Source organism: Manacus candei, unplaced genomic scaffold (genome assembly GCF_025592945.1).
Source record: "Manacus candei isolate 608988 ecotype Guabito, Panama unplaced genomic scaffold, ASM2559294v1 h1tg000060l, whole genome shotgun sequence".
Lineage (NCBI taxonomy): Eukaryota > Metazoa > Chordata > Aves > Passeriformes > Pipridae > Manacus > Manacus candei.
The window spans coordinates 7459021-7481500 of record NW_026138108.1 but is presented as its reverse complement, the minus strand read 5'-3'; the positions used below and the strand labels follow the sequence as shown (position 1 = coordinate 7481500).

Here is a 22480-nt window from a genome sequence, read left to right as displayed (position 1 = left end):
CTACAGAAAACCTGCAAAATCCAGCAAATAAATCTTGTAACACCCATTCAGTATCCTACAAAGCACACAGTGGGGAGCTGACACATTATTAACTGACTGTAATTTTCACAAACTGTAACATACTAAGACCTTTATGACACACATGTGGTGAAATATACTTTTATATATTATAAATGGCCATGTTTTTAAAGCATGTTAATCAAGATACTTCAAATAAATCATTGGGTTAAGTTAGTAACATCAAAAACATTACCTATTACAGTAAGAATATTTGGGAAATGCCTCCATCTCATGACTCCACTCTAACAAAATCACAAGCTTTTGATGATGCAGTAATACGTAACACAACAAAGGGACTGACTTGAGCAACAGAGAAGATAAGCTTGGGACAGGCTACTGTCATAAAGTGGTGCTTCCCTTGAACATGAGCTTTTAAATCAAATTATATTTTATATTAACTTGCTAAAAACCTGTTCTTTCAATGACAGTAAACTCACAAGGGACAACACAGGTTCCAAGGAAGACCTAATGCTATCCAGAAGGAAAGAACTGAAGATGATATGACACAGACTTCATCTCCACTTTCAGCCAAAGCATTTTTCCTTTTGCCTTGGTGAAGATTTATACAACTTTACAGAGCCAAACCTCACCTGCCTCTCTCAGACACAGCAAAAAGCAATTCTGCAAATGAGAAAATACTGGCTTTTGAAGCCTGACATTGTTCTGCCACACACAGGAATAACTTGAGGTCCCAAAGGTTCATAGAGGAAAATGGCACTTTGCCAACTCTCATTACTGCCTGCCAACCTGTAGATAATCTTCTTGTACTATACTTCATCTGATAGTTTCACATTTACAACTCTTTAAAATACTCAGCATTTTCTATTTAAATAAAGGTAGACAAGATTGAAAACATAAACCTAAGTAGAAAATACAGGCTAGAATTGAAAGCTGAAAGCATTTTCCTCACTATTGTCCATTATTCTTTAATGTATCATTCTGTTTCTGCATGTAGGCCAAAAAAATAAATCCAATGTAAACACAAAAGGCAAATACCTTCTGAAGGCCAGGCAAATATTTGAAAAGCAAAAAAGAGATTCTGCTTTTATCTCTAGATCACCCTACAATTTAATGGTTAGTGGAGAGGGGTTTCTTTTTTTCTTTCTTTCTTGTTTTTCTTTTTCTCTTTAGTTCAGGGAATGCAGTAGGGGCAGGTCCACACTTCATAGTTCACAGAATAGTTATCAACCTATAAATTAGAACAATGGGATAACAAACGTTGCATAACCATATTTGTTGCCAAGCAGAGAGAAAAACTGCCACTATAAAAAGTATATGGCAACAAACCAATGTATTGAAAATCTTGATCCAGTATTGTTTCCAAATTATGAAAATGACATGCCTGACCTTGTAATCTGATGTAATTTATAAGCAAAGTGCAGATGCCTGTATGGAGCTTGATTGTCTCAAGGAGGTTTCATGAAAGGTAACAACACTCCACGGACTAGAGACAAAGACCTGGGCCTTCAGCTATGTCACTGGTATTAAATAGTACTAAATACAAGGGAAAAAAAAGGTTATCTGTAAGCTAAAATGGTAAAGCTGGCAAAACATTAACAGGGAGCCTACAATCATCTAGTACACTTGATGCTAGTCACACAGTTCTCAGGCCACCACTGAACACAGATGTACAAGAGTTCAGTAGTTCTATATTGATACTCTCGGGCCAACAGCAAGTCCTTACCAATCACATGAATCCCAGAAATTCCACAAAAACTCTGTAATCTCATAAAATAAGACCCAGTGCTTTCTTAAATTGCATGCAAAAAAAAAAAATTTAAATTATTTTATAGTTAAAATAAAGTCATCTGTGGTAATGTTATTAAAAATATTGATGCATTAGGGTGAGGATTTTTTTATAGCAACAAATTAAGATAAGGATTTTTGTATAGCAATAACTACAGAGAGAAAAAATACATTTTGGTTTATTAAATTTTGTAGCAGCAAGAAAAGAATAAGAAGAAAAAGGGGAGCTCTGTCTCAAGGTTCCATAATAACATATGATTTAACTCTTAGTCTCTGTGTATGAGACAGTATTAAGCAAACATATATACCATGAAGTAAAATTTTCAGTTTAATTAGTTATCTGGTTACAGTGAAATTTGTTACAGCATTTGTTACTTTGTCGCAAATCAGTTTCTAAAGTAAGCTAAATGGTGTAATCAATGGCCAACTTAATTCTCACTCAGTTATCCATGCTCAAAGATCTTCTTCTATACAGATAAAAGTACCTGAGAATGAAATGTCTATGTTTAGGTTCTTCATTCTATATTTCTGTGTTGTTGTCTTATACTCCTCGACAGATTATGTATGATATCACATGCTATAACAACTTTTAATATATGATTTTCAACATGCAAATGTTCTTGTAGACACTAATATAAAATTATTGCATAACAAATGATTACTTGTCTCTAAATTTTCATCTATATATCTCTGATTGATGATGGATTCATAGGAGTTATTTAAGGGCCATGTGCTTTCGAAAAATATATGAACAAATATTTCAGAAAAAAAGTCACTGAATATAAACAAAAAGAAGTTACTTCTAGAGTTAATCACGTGTCCACTGACTTCAGGGATGTAAGAAATCATTTCATATATGTTCAAGTTGTGAAGTGTACGTACTTCATTGACTTTTATTTGACAGAAAAGTGATAAATACTCCTTTTAACTAAAGAGGTCTGATCAGAAAAGCAGGATTAATACTAGAAAACAGAATTAATACTTGCCTAGTCTTTTAAGAAACATTTACAAATAAAAGCTATTAAAAAAAATATTTTCCAGTAAACATGAAGAATCTAACTGAAAGCTATTTTGATTAGGTTAATTTTCAGTTTTCACAATATAATATCACATTAAAGATTACGGTATTGGCAGCAGAATAAATGAGAAAAGGAATTACGTTCCAGACTATTACATAAATTAGGGGACACCAGCCCTTCATGGGCTACTACAGATATTGCCAGGAAGGTAGTTTACTTGAGCTTCTTCCCTTGAAGCCTTTTAAAAAATTTTGGAAAACAGGAAATAATAATATTAAAAAATAGTTGACAAAGCATATTGAGAGTATCTCTATAATCTCTAAAAGCAATCTTAATAATATTTTAGCTAATAAGTAAACACGTACAATGTCCAATTCTCTAGCTGTTTAATACTAGAAATCCTGCAAGTGCAAGGTAGAAAATGGGGATGGTTACAGGTCTATTGCTATGCTAAAACTGACCCCCACACTTCACAAGTAAAACTGCTAGCAACGGCCTGGAAGAATTGTAAGTGTTCTCATCTACTACTGATTTTATCCAGGGATTCTCAATAATTTTTGATGACTATATTAATCCTCTAAATTATAGATTATCACGTCTGAAATTAGAATGATGTATAAGACAGACAATATTTTTAAGGGAGTGTGAAGCTTTGTGCCTAACATTAATATGAAAATTAAGTAGGGTATTACTGTGCACATGCACATACATGGCCATAGACTGATGCATATGTGAGTTCCCATACATACACATGCAACTACGTGTACGTATTTGCATAAGTAGAAATACATACAAATAACTGGCAAAATGGACTTGTATTCACATATTTATGTAGTTATGTGCATGCTTATATACACACACACACACATAAATATGTAGATAACAAGATCTATAACCTGCATATAACTATGTGTTGCTTAGACAGACAGAGATATACATCATATGCATGGAACTCACTAAGCTAATTGTTACTAATGAGAACTACAGTAACTGACACAGTGCCTCATATGACCACAGTGCTTCCTCACAAATTTTCTAAAGCATAGATCGCTTCCTACTCTGGTTCTAAAAACCACAGTACAGGTTGACAAAGAGACATATTTTTTTAATAACAATAAATACTTTTTTTTCATTTGCCTACTGTGTGATTCAGTCTCTCTAGACTTGGCTGGTATCAGTCAATCCATTTTGCATAGTTTTAATAGTTTTTGAGGAGGTGTTCAAACATATAGGCATATCTTTTAAACTAAAACTGTTGCTTCACTGCTGGAGCTGCAGAAGTAAAATCCGAACATCACCACTGATGAATCAAAATTCAACTAAAAATAGTGCTTTAACAATAAAGGTGAAGTAAAGCAAATCATTCTTTCTACCTATGCCTCTATGTTGTTGCAAGAGTGCAGGCAATTTTATTTCTACAGCTTCTATGATCATCTGCGACCTAAGGCATGTTGATTGTATCCTTAAAGGATAATGGTGTGATAGGGAAAAAAAACATCCAGAAAAAGGCTCAATAATTTATTTGCTGGCACCAGATTCCTTTCTCACTTATTCCCTGAAAACATCAGTAGTAGGAAGATGAGAAAATGACATTTCTCATACAATGCACAAATTATTATTGATACTAGTAGTCAAAGTAGTCACTTCTTATTCTTTCTTTTCTTGACTTGTTAAAAACTGCTAAAAGCAGATAGCAGAAGACAGAGGACACAGTAACTCTGGATTACATGTCACAGCTGTAGGGTGCAGGAGAGAAAAACCCTAATGAAGTCCATATACTCTCTTTAGAACTATATCAGTATAGCTCAAAGCAGAATCTGATCCTCCCCAAAACACAAAGCCGCTATTACTGATGATTGTTTCAGTTGACTTCGACATCAATTCCAAAACTTAGCTCTTTCTTTGAAATAGGAAGTCTAGGCAACTATGCACTGAATGCCTAGATCTGAACCCTGACAAGCCAGGGAAGCTTATTATTCTCCTTCTTATAACACAGCGGCTCCCTTCCTAATAGGCATTTAGAACAAAACAATGTTTCTCTCCTGCAGGCCTTTAGATTAAACAACACTCTAGGTTAGTAATCAGGTTTACCAGAGAGTTGTCATGGGGTCACTAGCAGCTACTTTGCTTTCCCTCAAAACTGTGCTCTGTAAGGTGATGAAAGTGTTAAACAGACTACAACTGATGGGAAAAGCAGAAAGAAAAATCAACAATATCCTAAAAATATTTCTTTTAAAGAAAAAGTAGTCTACTGAAAAATAATAGGCAAGAAAGATTCAGTATAAACTCTAGTAAATCATGTATATTACCTCAATAAATGCTAAAAGCCTATACTTGCTTTACACTGGTAAAGCAAGAACAAAGAAATTGGTGATTTAGCTCACATTTTTCATGCAAAAAATTGGGATGTATGGTTATACACATGGGTTTTTTTTAAATCCAAGTTAACAGGGAGGTAGAACAAATATCTTTAAATCGGAGCTAAATAAGCACAGTCCTGATGAAAACTCTGCTTTGGAGGAAAAAAAAAAGAGCATAAACAGGATTTGGCTACTGCAGTTCTCACTAAGTTTTAAACAGATGATTCTTCCACTGTAAAATGACAAGAAACTTGCACATGGACATAAACTATTGGACAGCACGCAAATTGTTATATATCCTTTACTTTATCCGTCCCTGTTCAGAGGTAGAAAGGCCAAAAGGATGCCACTGAGCAGTAGTGGCATCTGTGCATGATAGCTGCTGCTGAAGTGCCCAGCTTTGGCCTCCTCCCAGCACCATGGAGTTTGGTTGGTTGACCTATTTAAGCAGAAGCACCCTGAAAAATCTCCTCTCTGTTCTGAACATCACTGTTTGCCTCCTACACCGAACACCTCATCACCCCAGTTAGTAAAACAGACCCATTTGTGGGACAACACTCAATCTACTCTCCTTCAGTTCACACAAATGTGGGTGAATATAGTTAGAGCAAATTTGCTGTGGGTTTTGTCTTGGCTGGTTGTTTTTGTTTGGTTTTTTACTACAATTAAAATATTTTGGTGTTCAGACTAGGTAAGTTTAATTTTTTTCCAGTTCTAACATTTTACAACATATTTTCTTCTAGGAGAGTTGTAATGATTCTATATTCTTTCTTTAATATATTGTGGAGATAGACACCTATATGCAAAGTCACAAGATCACCCTGAATTTGTCCTTTTTCATGACAAAACCTTGTAATTTTATGTCTGACCACTCTAAGCTGCTGATGTTCCATAAGGACTCTGTAAAAGCTGGAATTGTTCAAGAGGATTTTTGGTAATATTACAGCCTGAAGCAAGGCTAAGTACCAGCTGCACCATATTTATCTACTTGTTTATGAAAGAGTTTCCCCCTCATTGTGTGGATAACTGACCTTAGCCACAGCTAATAAGACATGAGCTTCCTTGAACTATGCAGTTTTACATTGAATCTTATAAAATACTTCAGTGTTATCCATGTAGCTTCACTGAGCTTCTAATGAACTGAAACACATTCTCTCTCCAGTACTGTCATCACAGACAAGGTATGGTCCAAGGAACAAAAATAACCTGGCCCAACCTTTGCTTTGGCCTTTTGTTTCTGTAGACAAGCTTCTTCCTGGCTACTACCAGGTTTTTATAAAGTAGAGAATCAAGACACGTACAGATATTTATGCTCCACCCTACCCATCATCTCCTCTTACTGCCCCAAACATAGTGGCAAGAATGGCTTACTGCAGGCTAGCTGCTTCAGCAGCCTTCCTTGAGTGCAGCTGTGTTTCCAGATGTGTGTCTAGTTAGTCAGAGACCTCTGGAACTTCATCTCTCCTCAACCTTAAGTCTTTAAAGAAGTTGGGAGCTACAAGGTCTTCATTGAAGAAAATACAATAATTTCACTTAACATGAAAACCCTGCTCAGTCAGACTAGTTCCACTAAATCAGAAGATGTCTTATCAACCTATTCCAGACATGTCTAACTTTTTTTTAGTTTCTTTTCTGCTTTTTTTTTTTTTTTTTGCTGTAGTACACAACTGAGAACAGCTACAACTGGCAAAAAAAGCAAAGATCAGGTCAGCCATGCTAAACTGACTTGTATGGGGACATTTTTCACAGGTTACATTACCATGCTGTTGAATTGGAAATAAGTCACTGGAATGGGCACAAAAAAGACAGTTTCTGCTTGATATCTTTTGTTTCCATTTTTTATTTAAGGATATTACTTTTATCCCAGTTGATATTAATAATAAAAATTAAATGACACCTAATTTATTCTGGTTTACTGTTGCAGGGGGTCAAGACTGTTTCCCTTCAGTTTTAAATTTTTAATTGTAAAATGGTTATTAAATTCTGTCTGTTGAACCAGTACAGTGCTAAAGCTCAACTGTCAACTACATATATATACACAAAATACCATAAAACCTGAAATACTACTTCAAAATCCAACCAATTTGTCTAATTTGTGGGTTAGTACACACATAAGTAATATAATCACCTTAATCATTCCAAATAAGCACAGAGCGAGTTTCATTTTGTGTTTTTTTTTTTCCCCAGCAGCACTTTACTAGTTGTTCCTGATGATGTTCCAAGCAGAGCATTCCAAAGAGTCACTCGTGCAGGAAAACAGTTGAGCTAAACTCAAGTTGCCAGCTCTTTTCTAATTTTAAGTTTAGCTTTCCCATTCTGAAGCAAGCATTCCTCTCCAATACTAGTTAAAAGAGCTTATCTAATTTAACTTTCATTTTTTTCCTTAAACATCTGGGAAACTTCATTTCTCTAATCAGTTTCTTACTTTCCTCCACTAATTACAATCTTGTTTTTTCTACGTATATCATTTCCTGTGTGATAATTTTTTCATCATTGGGTTTCTTGCTCTTTATATATTTCCTAGATGCTGGTGTTCAAACTCAGAAAATGCAGCTTATTTGCGTCGTCCCCACTCTCCTTAAAAAACCCAGCTAAAACGTGCCACAAAAAAGTTATTTGCCTCTACATATATCTGAATATTTAGCACAGCTTCCAAAATGCCGCCATTTGTTGCCCTGATAGCTCCATCATCAGCAAATTCTAGGATTTTAATTTACTCTAACATGATGAGACGCCCTTCAGAGAAATTGGCCACCAACTGTCTCTCTGCTCGAGGAGGCCAAAGTCACACGCAAAACAATGACGCTTGTCAGACAAACGCCACTTCTCTGTTTCATTTTCCTCACTGCCTCTTCTTCCTTTCTATTTCTCCTTTGCCCAAGGCCATATCTTAATCCCATTCCCCAAATTAAAAGGTTTCTTCCTTTCTGTATGGCTCATGAAAGGCTACCACATAGAACTACATTGCTATGGGGGCTCAGCCTTCAAAGTTGGAATACTTTCAGTTTTTATCTGTATTTTCATTCTTGTATCACCCTTTCATATAGCTTTCAGGCTATTTCATGCATAATAGGCTAAAGTCTGGAGATGATAAAGTCTTTTTCACTGAGCCAGATACTGTAGTTACATCATATGCATACTGAATTCTATTGTACAAACAAATAAGGATTATTTTTTTTAAATTCTACTAATTTAAGTAACAACATACAATGCAGTAAAAGTTATTAAATGTTGTATATAGACATTCTGGTCTCCACAGTAACAGACTATCATTTAAGAGATTTTGCACACCCTCATAACACACTAAAGAGTGGAGAATACATTGAAAAGAATAAATGCTTATCATACCTATTCAATAGTATCAGGGGCACAAATATAATGGGTAAATTTGAAAGCTGACCCAAGATAGGGTTTTGAGTTTTTAAAAAAATCACCAAAAATATAAGAAGATTACGTTCAACTGACCTAATGGTTCAGTTTGCGTTTTCTGTATAAACACAGTGGTATGTTTACCAAACATCCATTTCCTCCTAACCCCAGATCATAGATTTTTGAAACCCCACAAAAAAAAAGTTTTTTTTAATGAACGCAATTGCGTTCACAATATCAAAACAAACGTGAATAAATCATTCATACAGTGTGAAAATTGAAATCTAATAACTTAGAATGAAAGGGGTCTGCAACATAAAAGTTCCCGTAAACCTGCACAATATGTTCAGGCACAACTAAAGTCAGACTTACGTAATACATGAGCCTGCAATTGCAAAGGACTCTTCAGGTTTTATAATCAGTTCTCACACTTAACCACAAACCAGAAAAGAATTGTTATGATATTTTACAGTTACATACGTTGTATAGCTTAGAAATATATCTTCTTACCAAAGTTAAACACAAGTTTAATTTCTTTCATTCATTTGAGGAAACCGAGGATCAACATATGCTGTTTCACATGCTGATACTTTGGTAAAATAACAAAGATTATTTTAAAAACTAAACTCTCTCATAATGAAAACCAGAAAGAAAAGATTTTATTCCTTTGAGAAGATGATTAGCTTACCTGGTTTTGCCATTCCACACCGACAGCCCGAACAATATTATCAGCTCTTCAGGTACTAATTCTTGCTAACTGGAAGGATATTTTCTCTCTTGCTGGATTAATAATCAACTTTCCTGATAGTTCATTTGTAATTCTCTGCTGGTTAACCCTTTGCAGGGCTCCCATTTTGAACTAAGCACCCTACACTGTTCAGTTCATTTTAATACAAAAATAACAAAACATATGATAGTACCTACATGAGAATTAAATAGCAAGCTAAAGAGAAAAAATAAGAATAGATTATCTTAAAAAACTAAAAGCTTATAAATACTTCAAACCAGACTTTATCTGAAGGACTACTTACTAAACCTAAGAGCCAGTGAAACAATGCATCAACAAACTGGAAGCTGTAAAGTCCAATGGCTCATACGACTGCACACTCCCATGAAGCTACTGCTCGACCTCTCATCTTCAGCAAACGTGTAAGTATGACACATGCCTGCTTAATTCTGGAAATAACATCTTTTATTATTGGATAGTGTGCTGAGAAATTACCACAGTTATCAGTTTGTGCAAGGCCACCCATCTGCGTTGTCAGAAAGCAAGAGCAAGAGTGGCCAGGAGTAAAAATGAGATAAGAGAGGCCCAGAATAGCTAAAAAGGGGAGTTCAAATGAGGTCAGAACAGTTTAAGACGGCATACCTAGAAATTATATGTAATTTTATTTTTCAAGAGTAATAGTAGCAAATTACATATATTTCATTAGTTTCATAAAAATTCAATACTTTTTGTCAGCTTTGTTGATTATAAAGATTATAAAACAACCTGGTAAAAGGTTAAAGATCTCATATAAGAGGGTGAAAAATTCTGGAAATGGTGACCTAAAGAAACTAGTCTTTGGCAGATATCAGATGAACCTTGGGATGTTGATTGTGGACAGAGGTACAAGGAAGAGAAAAATAAACTTGTTGCATAGATGACTGAGGCATAATGCTGTAAAAATAGGGAAATAATAAGAAAGACTTTTTTTTTGAGAAAAAAATTGGGGTTTTTGGATTCTCTAGAAAAAAATAAGAGGTGACAGTTCTATTTACTAACATAAATGCTTTCCTGGTGAACTGTGCTATAGCTGTTTTATTAAATAATACCACAGAAGTTCTGTTTTTTCCTTAAGACAAAGGGACAGAGTGTCCAAAAGCTTCTGCATAGCACAGATGAGACTATCTATTTCCCATTGCATAAGAGTAGTCCTATAGCTAATCTATTTTTACACCACTATAGGTCTCTGCTCTCTATTCAGTAGCACCTAATACAGTCTGCTATAAACTTCCTACAGTATGTGCTGTAGAATTTATGATAAAATGCTATAAAGTCTTGAAGCAAATTTATTTCATATTTATAGTTAATTTTATTCTGTCTGTGTTTGAAGGAAAACCTTTTAAGAACGCCAATAATGTGAGAAAGCTACAACAACTAAATTTATTGTTAAGTATCGCATCAGTGGCACTCCTGGGGGCTCTTCTTCATGGGAAGAAAGCTTAAACAACATTTTCTAACACATTGGATTGCTTCCCAGAGATGTGATGGCCTACAGAGGCAGTGCTGAACAAAGCAAGCTGGAATAGTAAGTCAGTAAACAACCCTTTTCAGAGAATGGCCGCAAATAAGTGCAACTTTGTTTAATAAAGGCGAATTATAGTTATCTTTTGTTCTTTAGAAGGTGCATTATCTTTCTCTCCTGTTCCACCTGACTAAGCTGGTAGTATCTTTTCTATCACCTGACTGAGTAGCTGGCTGGAGATAATGGGACAAAACAATCCGCTATTGTTACGAAAGACAATGACCTTTCATGTCCTTGGAGCTCGCCATGACCTTTCATCTTTCCTATCCTCCAATGGTCTCTCCTAACAACTAAAACTACACCCTGTTAGGCTGAATTCCAGATTGTCATAAAAAGCCCCGTCCCTTCGAAACAAAACCAATTTTTACACCAAGGTGGAGGAGAAACACAGGTCCATTGTTCCCTCACAGATGGAAGTTAGAGTTACTAAGGCAACAGCTCTAATCCCCCTTTTTACCACCTTTTTCACATCATTGGCCTATCAAGTGTGCTACCTTTTAACTCATAAGCTCAAAAGCTGGTAGTCTAACTGACTGCCCTAATTAGCTACGATTTTCACAGTACAGACAACATGATGAGCTAATCGAAATTTGCAAAATAATGACGTACCTCCACCAAATATTCCTCCTCCTGAGGCCCAGTCTTAGAATAACAATAATGAGACCATTATTAGAGGAGGGCATTAAAATGCTGCACTGCTGCTAAACAGAGAACTTAATTGTTCTGGTCTTGTCCATTGAATCAACAACCTATTGTTGTGGACTTGAAAAATAAAGGACTGGAGAATGGGTGCCATAATGATTGGTCTGTGCTGCCATACCAGCACTCTGTAGAATTGTTTTCCTTTTGAAACTCTTGATGGACTAGTAGTTTTGTTTAAAAGTAATATAAAAGCCAATTGTCTGGATAAAAAGTCCTATTTATTGAAATCTTTAGAAGCAGTTGCATGGATTTGTTCATGACCCCCAAGATAAAAACATAGAGACCATAATAATGCTATTTGTGACGACCACTTCTTGTAGTGACACTAGATAACACTGTCCTGTCTAGCTACTGCAAAAGGAAGGAAGGCACTTCCTTTGCAGACAGAAATCATGGCAGAAGGTCAAATAGTAGACAGACCCAATTCATCTGTATAAAGGAAGATGTTTTATTAAAAAAAAAAAAAAAAAGAGGATGACATAATATATTTGGGCATTATTTACAATTCTGGGTTTAAGACAAACTGATAAAGGTATCCCTAAGTCAGTCACAGGACTTTTTTTTTTTATTAGTTTGTTAAACACTAAAAATGACAGACCTTATTTTTTCCTTCACCTTTTCTATAATACACTAAACTTTGTCATTGGGAAACTGAATAATATACACCTTGAAATGCAGTGACTCAGCTGATGCCAGTTGTAACTTACAGTTAGCTTTGGATATTCTTTATTTAAATTTGGGACTGGAAAGAAGAGATACATAAAAATCTCTGGCATGCTTTTTAATCTTGGGGGGGGTTTAATTGATAGAAAATTAGAATCTACAACTTTTCACAAAATGTTTAAATCAAACATGATCTTGAGAAAGAAATATTCTCTCAAATCAAAAATCATAGTTTTATGACATAAAATCGTTGTTAATTAACACTATCCTGGATTTCTTTCTTTGTTTTCACTGTTCTATTGCAGTAAAAGCTTATAAGAAACAATAGATTTACATTTTGGAACAGAAATTAAAATCATACTTTATTGTATTTCTATACTTACATCTCTTAATATATCTTTCTACACAAAAACTTCTCAAAAATAAGCTATGACTCTAGGTTAATATAAACAGTGAGAAACAGTAGAATTTGGGCTTGCAAGAGTATCCATTGATAATTTGTTATTTACTTCAATGGGAAAAAGTTTAGGTTTTACTTTTTCTTATTCTTATCAACATATTGTAAATCAGAATGAGAAAAATAATTGTGAAAAGGGGGGGAAAGAAAGAAAACTTAAAGTTAAAGGTTAACCCAAAGGTATTTTCAGCAGTTCTTAGAACTTAGTTCGCATAATGTAAAGTTGTCTTGCATGTAACTCACAGCACACCTTTTCTTTAAACTCTTTTCTTTTGTAAATTGAAAAATGCCTAATATAAAGCAGTATTAAATTGTAAATAAGACCTCTTGCTTCATTCAATCCATGCTTTGCTCCATTTATCTTCATCTTGTTAGGCTAAATTAATTAACAATCTCTGTGTTGCACACTTTCTCTTTTCATTACATCAAATAATGGCCTGGATATGGGAGAAAACTCTCACCACGGGGATCTTGAAACACTACCTTGAGGAAGAGTCTCTTACATATGTATTGCTTTAGCAATACTAACTAGCTAGATGTTACAACATTTATTAAGTGGATCCTTCACCACTTTAAAATAATTGTCCTGATTTTGTAAGAAATGAAAATATTTTTTTTTAAAAAAATCAGGGACTTGCAATAGATCATGTTTACAATTTGTGAGCCACAAGTACTAACAAAAAAAAAGAAAGTACCTATATTCATCTGTACTTTTAATCGACGCTTTATTTATTATAAAAAACCTGAAACTTGAATGCAATTTCTGGCCAACTGTGTATACAGTCCTAAACATATTAATGTGTCAAATTATTCGAACCAAGTTGCCATATTATCTCTTTCTGAATGTTCTGTATATAATTAATTGTCTGGGATAGTTTCATTGGTAAATCTGGTCATTTAGATGCTGTAATGGGGAGCAATGTGGTAAACTATCAGTCAAGTTTTCCTCCTGTAACCTACATTATGGCATCCAGAGCAAAAGGACAAAACAGCAAAGCCTTTTTTAATCTCACTCTGATCAAACAACCCTCTTTCTCCAATCACAGCTTTGTGCGTGATATCTTTCTGCTAGTGTTTCTTATTTAATTAAAACAGACACTGACAGAAGGACATGGATTAGGACTGTAATGATGCATTTACTTAGATTAATCGGAGGCTCCTTTTGGAGTAATGGCTTAAACAAAGAACAAAAGGAAATTGTTATGAAACAGCCTTTTATCCCAGGCAAAGGTCAAATTATGAGGTTTTTAATTTTGTCAGCCTCTGTTATATTGGGCCTTGCTACTGGAACATGAGAAGTGCTTTTCTCCCCTTCTCCCCCGAGCCAAGCCAGTTATAATAATACAGCCATTAAAGCTGCAAATTAAAATGTCTGATTTTAAAACAGGTTGCTCAGCTTTCAAAATCCTCTAATTAGCATGTTGTGCATTGTTGTGAAGGAAAGAAACCTAAAATGCTAATGACCTGCTGCCAGGTGACCACACTGCTGTGCAAAATAATACAGACTCACTCAAGTAGTAGTAATACTAATAATACCCAGCTCTTATGAATTACCCAACGCCAGGTCTACTCTGCACCACATGTGCTTAAAGAAACAAGCATGCATCCAGCCAAAGATCAGAGTTCAGTAGTCAGCACAAGAGATTGTTGTATGTTAACTGGAAAGAAGTCTGTGCCATTTCAGACACTGCAAGACAGGAGAAAAACATTTGAAACCACCATGGGCCTGGCAATACTTGGACCCCGCACAGAGAAAAGCCCAGAATGGAAAATCCTTACCCTCTTGGACAGAAACTACAGATACACTTCTGTAAATCTCAAAGCAGACAGCCCCAACTTGCTGAGATGAATTCTACTTCTGTTTTTTCTCACAGAAGGGCAGCAATGCATGAGAAGACCCCAAATACAGGTATATTTTTTTCCTTTCCCAGTTTACTGTTCATTGCAACAAGCTTGTTCAACACACAAAATTAAATCATGATTTTTTCTTAAAATATGCTACAGGAGAAAGTCTGATAATGTGTCTTCCAAGACTCAAACCAAATAGAAAACATTTTCTTAAACCTCATGGCACTTGAGGCTCTAGGTTTTTGAATATTTGATTTCTAGCAAACTTACTGCACACAAAATTTCAAAAGAAAAGAGCTCTCATGTCCCAGTGAGAAAACATAGCTTAAGTGACTTCCTTTTTTTGAAACTGTAGCTGAAAAAAATGTTCATAAGTCTTCTGTGCCACCAAAACTGTACTCAGATCCAAACCTTCTCCTGTCACACAGTCCACATCTCTGGCAAGCTGAAATGTCACACAGCACCTAGAAGAACACAACCCAACACCAACAAAGCAAAGCTTTGCTGACAGTGCTGACATTGGGTCCAAACAGCAGCAGTAGAGACAGCTGTTCGGCACCACAAATAATACCGTCCTGAAAGGGCAAGAATTGTTAGAAGTCAAGATTAACCCCACTTGACCTGTTTCTTACCAGCAGTTAAGAAAAAAAAAGACTTTCTCTGTAACTTGACATCTTTGCCATGAAGATCCCTTTCCAGTCCCTTCCAAACATACCAGCACAGCGTTGACAGCGTTCTTCAGGGGTCACAGTAGTAGGAAGTTGGACATGGTGTCGAACAGCTATGCTGCCCTCGATGCCTGTTCCTTCGCACAAGTCTCCTACCTTTCAAGTGATCCCTAACTGACCATTAAGGGACAAAAATGACTGCAAAGGGTATTTTCTGCCATTTTTAATTCCCTATTGCATTATATTTTACTTATAAGTTCACCAGGCCAGAGAGAAGGTACTGCGTGATTTCAAATCCTAATGTCCCCAAAACTGCTACTCAGTGAAAAGTACAATTCAAATTCTCTCCAGATAAATTACAAAGCAGTCAGATTAAGCAAATCATATATATAAAGGATCATGCATATGGTTTAATCCCAAACTCACGTGTCAACACTCTGTTTTGCTTGTCTCCATTTTACATAAATTCTGCCACCTTGCTGCCACTATACTCCCTCACAATTTAGTTCCTATCCTGACAAAAACCTGACAACTTGCCCTTGAAAGTATTAGCATGATTACATGTAAACCACTTAAAAGACCTACATAAAAAGGGAAACTACACTTATTTGCAAAGATAGTAATTTTAATTTACTTAATATTCAAATACCTGAACTGCTTAAAAAGTAGCAAACCAAATGTTAATAAAATTAGCTATATAGTAGTACTCTATCTAGTTACAAATAGGCCAAATTTCACAGTAGTCTTCTACAACTTTGAAACATCACTGTCATCAGCCAGTACTACCATTTATTTATTTGTTTGTTTAAACTGCTGCTCAGCCAAGATAATCACATCTCAAGATACAAGAACCTGTTTCCACAGACACATGTATCATCCACTAGTGTTTTTTGGCTGCCTCTTAGTTGTTATTTTTTTTCCTGAATAAACCACCTCTGTAAGACAGAAAACACACTGCTCAGTTTATTTGTCAAAAAATATGCTAACATCTAATGAAAAACAGACTTTGTGCAAAGTGATAGGTGTCTTTTTATCCTTTACAACTCACAGTCAGGAAATTCTCATTATTGTCATTTGTTGCTGTGCACATACTATGTTCGTAGAATGCGTCCTAATGGTGTGTTTTAAAGGTATCTTAGGATGGCTATTGCATTGATATGCACAATGCAAATACACTGTTTCCCAAAATTTCTATTTGTTCCTTAAAATATATTAAGTATGCCAACACTCCTTTAGTGAATAAGTAATAAAACCTGCATTAGTATCCTATACAGTATGTGAATTCATGGTTTAAGATCAGAGCTGCTTAGATAGCAAATTATCTGCATCATTTCACATTTAACAGCTAGAGAGCTGTCCAGGTACAGTCTGTATACAGTCAGCATCGGAACAATCAGTGCTTCCATGAATACAGTACTTTGTGTCCTGTGGTTTTTGCTGAATATCCACGTAGTACATAGAAATACATGTAAAAGAACAACAGTAATCCAGTAATCTAAGAATTCAGTGTGGGAGTCTGACAGAAGTGAGGCTGCCACAGCAGCAGCCAGTGGCATAGCACAGTAGATACACTGGTAAAGCAGTCAAATAATATGTAACCATGCTGCTTTGGTGCAGAATGAGGCACTGATTGGGCTTTGACACATTACAAGTTCAACTGTTTCCATTAAAATATACCTCTGAGCAATTGTATTGTTCTGTCATGTTGATCCTGAAAACTCTGGTGGCCAATAGTGAGCAAAGACAATCTACTTTCTCACTTTTGGAACATCACTTTCATACAGCCAAGCAAAAGTAACAATATGCTCTGCACTGATGCACAGCAGAATAAAATGGGGGAAAAAAGAAAATAATCATGAAGTCATTGAGATTTCATGCATAATATGTAAGCGGATTTGACCCAAAGACATGAAGAAAAGTCCTTCTACATTTCTTTATTTAAGTAGCCCCCAAATTAGTGTGTGTTTATCTATACGTGTGTGCATATATATATATATAATTGAACCAGCATAATATGGAAATATATATACATAATGGACTCCATATAACAGTCATAAAATGGAACCCAACTCTGTTGTCCAAATTACCAGCCTGTGCCCCCAGTCACTAGCACAGAACAGCAATTTTCTCTATCTTCATGTACCATGGAAGAATAGTTCTTATCTCTGAGCACCAGCAGCTGCTCTTTGGGTTTGCCACATTACACGCAGAAAACTGAGATAGGTTGTGTGTATCCCTCACTATAGGTTCTCTACATCCTAGTCTAGGTCTACCTGGTCAGTCCATACCAGTATCTCTGTATGCACAGCTTTGCGTGTCTGTTAGTTGAGAAAAAGCAGTTGAGAAAAATCTTTTGGGTTTCCAAAAGAACTACAGAATCCAGCAACTTAGATATTTGAATTCAAGTCAGATTACCATATTCACCACAAGAAATTCTTATTACTATTTACCTCTTCTGTAATCCTAGATATCCCATCCCATTCCGAAACTCCACTTCCATCTGATTTGTGATACAATGTGCAAAAAGAGTGTTCAAATCCTTTATAAATATCTTATTTGGTTTTGGAACTGTTACTCCTATGAACATATTACTGAACTTTTCACCCAGCATCTTAAACTCTCTTCACAATTGGACTCTTCATATTTTCACATCTACTAATTTTTTAAGTCCTGAAGATAAACTAAATAAATAATGGAACAAAAATCACACAGTCAACTCCACTCTTCTGGGTATTAACACTTGATTTCAATAAATTATAGGGCTATTATATTCCAAACTGTCTTCTTCAAAAGAGTGCTGATCTATGCAATTCATCACTGATTTTATAATGAGTGTCAGAAATTAAGTTGATAAACTATTTCATATTACATGTAATAGAAAAACTACCTATATACTTTCAAGTGCAGATAATATACTCAATGAGCATTTCAAAAAAGATTTTTGCATTCTAGAATGCAAAAGTAGCCTGTAAAAATTATGTGAAAATTTCACCCCAATCAAGTGAAATGAAAATTATCCATATGCATATTTGACTTGTATCTCAGTTCAGAAACACAGGTTAGGTCTCAAGACACACTGGGCCAAAAGTATCTGTAAAGAGATTTCAGTTTGCTGGTGAAGCCAACATAGTTCAGACACAGAAAGGCACCTTGCACATACAATTACAGTGTCAGACTTGCACAGAGAAGATAGCCACATGGTGAACTTTGATACCTCCTCAAAAAATGATTCACTGGGCAACTTTTAGCATTTGGCCAACAATTTTCCCGCTAGTCAAAATTTCCCAATCAGCACTGCCTAGTGAAGGGGGCACACAAAAGAGAAAGGCCTATTTTTGGCTAGGTATCTGCCACGCTAATTACCTTTTTATGAACAGATTTACCCATGTGTAGAACAGGAAAAACAAAATCTTTATAAATCACCTTTCAATACTGCTTTGAGATCTGCTGATAACTAGAGGAATGAGGGAAACTGAATCTCTAAGCAGTATGAAACAGGGATCACTTCAAAGTGAAACCAAACAAATGAACATAAAGGTTTGGGAGGCTGCTTGGTTTTTCTTCTCTTTCTCTAGTGTTGGAGCTTTCAATACCCAATCAGCCAGTCATACCACTGCATTATTTTATCACAAAGTGAAACAGAACAGACAAATTAATCAAGACAGGACAGTGAGTGCACTTTATTTACATGCTTATATCCTGTACATTTCTGTCCTCGGTTCAGACTGAAATCCAGCTCCAGCTGCAACAGCTTGCAGGCTGAAAAATCTTTTTGAAGCTGTGCCACACGGCGTTTCAGACCTAGAAGGTGCTGCAAGCAGGCACTTTCACTACACATCTCAAAACCCCATATATTGAAGTCTCACACATTAAACATCCCCCAAAATGTATACCTGTTGCAGTTTAGTGGTATGCATCATCCAGTCTTTGGGTACGCATTTTTTTTTGTCCATATAATTTTCAGGATTTTAACTCACTCTTTTCTAGAGAGTGGAAGTAAATAATATAATCTATTAGAAAGAGGATACTCCTAACTACAATGTAGAGACACATTGATAGTTCACTCTCAAAGATCTTAGGTAATAGATTTTGAAAAATTGTTGGGCTTGGTATATAATAATATTTTGGGATATATCTAAATCTTTCTGAAATTTCTACTGCTGGCACAGCTGGAAACTCTACCATACTCATGGAAACTAAAGCAGCTCAGTAGGCAAAGTGATACAAATAAGTAAAACCAGCTAAATTTTTTAATTACTGTAATCAATTTCACATTCCACCAAGCTAAGTTAATGTGTCTATAAAAGTTTTGCTAGTAACCACAGAGAATGAACTGTACAACTACCTGGTTTCTTCAACACTTGTGGAAAATATGATTATCGCAAATGAGTTTTGAAAAAACAGTTTTTATGACTTTTCATATATATATAATTTAAATACATATATATGTATGAGCACATGTGTGTGCAAACCTTAGTATATATACCTACATGTACAGTCACATTTAAGTAAAATCATTAGGTTGTGTTTTCAGCCTTTTCTTCAAAGCCCACCAGCTGGAGCAGACGGAAGTATGAAACCATTTCTCTGCTCCAGTACTAAGAGAGGACACCACAAGATGCAGGACAGAGCAGGTGTTGCAGGTGAGTAGCCTCAGGGAACAGATGCCTCAGCAAGAGAAGAGAGAGCCGAACTAAGGAGAGGAGAATGAGAACGGCAACAGCTTGGAAGAGCTCACTGACTCTCTACAAAACCTCAGGAACTTCTACCCAGCATCTGCATTTGATAGGAAATATTGGCAAGCACTTCCTTCCAACAGACTACTTCAGATTAGAAAAGGGATATGAGAAATTAAAGAGTTAGATACATAAATTTATAGATAGGTTTAAGATAATCCCATATAGAGTGATTATCTTTAATCCTAGAAAGACAGTGTTTTGCTTTACTTTTTCCCCTCAAGCCTGCACCTTTTATCATAATGAAATGCATAGTCAGCCTTTAGTGTTGCCATGCAGTTAAACAAATGTTTTTTTCATTTTCTTATAAAATAGCCTCCCACCCATGTTTCTCTTAACAGTGGCCCATCAGTCCAGCTGGATAATATGTACAAGCTGAGCAGGAAAGTCTCCTCTTGCCCCCATTAAAAGGGTCCTTTCCTTATTTCATTAGCCAGAACACATGGGGAATTAATAGGACTTCAAAAATAATGGAGTACATCTGAAAGGAATCCTGATTCCATAATATTCCCACATTCCACTATAACTCAGAGCATCTGATCAGCATTTGGCATCATAGTTTTAGCACAGGCAAGTACAGAAGACCAAGGTGATCTTTCCTTATTCCTTTTATGCATATTCATAATTCCATTCAATGCTATTTTTCTTTGTATATGAAATTCTTTGTATATGAAATATGAAGAACTCACAAATATGATGATCAAATTTATGGTGTATGCTTGCTACACAGCCCATTACAGTCTCACAGTTGTCTGCCCTGCAGTATGAAATATTTGCATAGAGTTTAAATGGGAGACATCTATACAAACTATAGTTAAAATATTATTAAGTTTATATGTTTTTCTATAACAACTAGTAAAAAAATAATTTTTTTATTCCACTTTAGGGCAACATTTTACTACAATTAAATGAAAAGGCTTAGCTCTGATACCCCTTCGAAAAGAATCATGACCAAAAAGACACAATTTTAGGAAACATAAGTGGAAGATGATAAAGAAAATCTCACTACTTCCTTATGAGGCAATATCCTAACCAAATATATCTTGAAGAATAAATCTGAACATATTCCCTTCTGCAATTCTTTCATCTGTGTGCACAATTTATACAGAAGCTCTGAGAAAGAAAAGAATGAAGTGCCTGCCTTTAATCCTGAGGGGGTTTTATATGGTGTTGTTTTTGTTAGGTTTTTTTTAATTCATTATACTCTTCCTTCCCATCACTGGTGACCATCACCGCAGCACCGTACCTCCAGCTGTGAGCTTGAACATACAGCTCCCTGCAGCCAAAACAAGTGCTGCTTTTCTGATTTAGAACAAGCAACACTGGAAGGCAGGGGGAAAATCTTAAGCTTCCACTGCTTTTGAATTTCAGTGTCACCTCCATAATGGAGCATATGAAACAGCAACCGAGCCAATATGGCAAATTACAGGAATAGATGCAGCAATTAAGACTACAGAAAATTATCTGATCTTTTAGCAGCAATTTAGTATTGTGCCACCTTCAGAGGGAAAACTCTTTAAATCGTATTTTACATGAAATATTTGATAAACTGTACGCTCTAATTTGTAAGGCTCTTCCGTTACAGAGAACAAGATGAAATGCTATGTACCTGACGTTACTTCTCTCAGAAAGGACTATCACATGAGAAGAATTCTCTCATGCAGGAAACGCAGCGCACGTTAGACATGGACAGACAGAAGGATGAATGGAAAGAAGGAAGAAGAGTAAATATCAACAAGTAAAAGGACAGAGGATTACTCTGGCAGTTGTGCAACTGTTACAGAAAAAGAATTTAAAAGGAAAGTGTTTTTTTTCTCCACATGAAGTCCAGAGTACACATTTTATTATAGTGAGCACTGACTTAATTTTCCAAGATTCAGCCTGAGACAACAGCAGCTGACAACAAGCTCAGCAGAGAAATCTAAAATTAGTATTTTTAAAAGTCTTTTTATTCTCATAAAATTTGTACATTAAAACTGACATTTTAAAAGGTTAGTTCTGTGGAGAGGAACCAGCAGCTATCAAAATCTAAAAACACCAATCAAATGTAAACGTGTTTCAAACTAAACTCCAGATAGCACAGACAAATCACCGTGCCAGACAGCGGCACAGAGCAGGCGAAAGCTTTGAGAAAAATTACAAATTAGGTAAATCTTCAAGTTATAGTATTATTGCATCAAAGCTGTGGGTTTAGACATCCTAGTGCTAACTGCCAAACTGTCTGCATTATTCTACGTTGTTAGCCATAGTAAGTGGATTTCTGACCACTTCAAACAAATTATCAATTCCAATTGAGCAGGTTTGTGATGGAGCCAAAGAAAAAGGTTTTCTTTTAAAGCTTGCCTGTTCTATTTTTCTGCCCTACTATAAAATACACCTTATTCTGCATGGATTTTTATACACTTTAGGGTAAGCTATTCATTAGCATCTCCACAAGTGTATTAAAATTACATTTACCCCAGTCTTTTATATGTAAGTTTGTTTTTATCTATCACATACAGCTGTAAGTAGAAGAGACAAGTTAGTCCAAGGACATAATGTCTTTCAGGCTCTATAGCACTTAG

General features: G+C 35.6%; 1 protein-coding gene across 8 annotated transcripts in view; it reads right to left on the bottom strand.

Annotated features, from left to right (window-relative positions):
* SOX6 (SRY-box transcription factor 6) overlaps positions 1-22480 on the bottom strand; it is a 370227-nt gene that overhangs the window by 254328 nt on the left and 93419 nt on the right. For 3 of the 8 annotated variants that reach the window (XM_051803958.1, XM_051803963.1, XM_051803966.1), the window contains exon 1: positions 9243-9718. The exons of the other annotated variants lie outside the window; for them this stretch is intronic. The gene's annotated coding sequence lies outside the window, so the exon portion shown is untranslated. Of the gene's footprint in view, positions 1-9242; positions 9719-22480 lie in introns of those variants that run through there. 8 annotated transcript variants of the gene reach the window in all.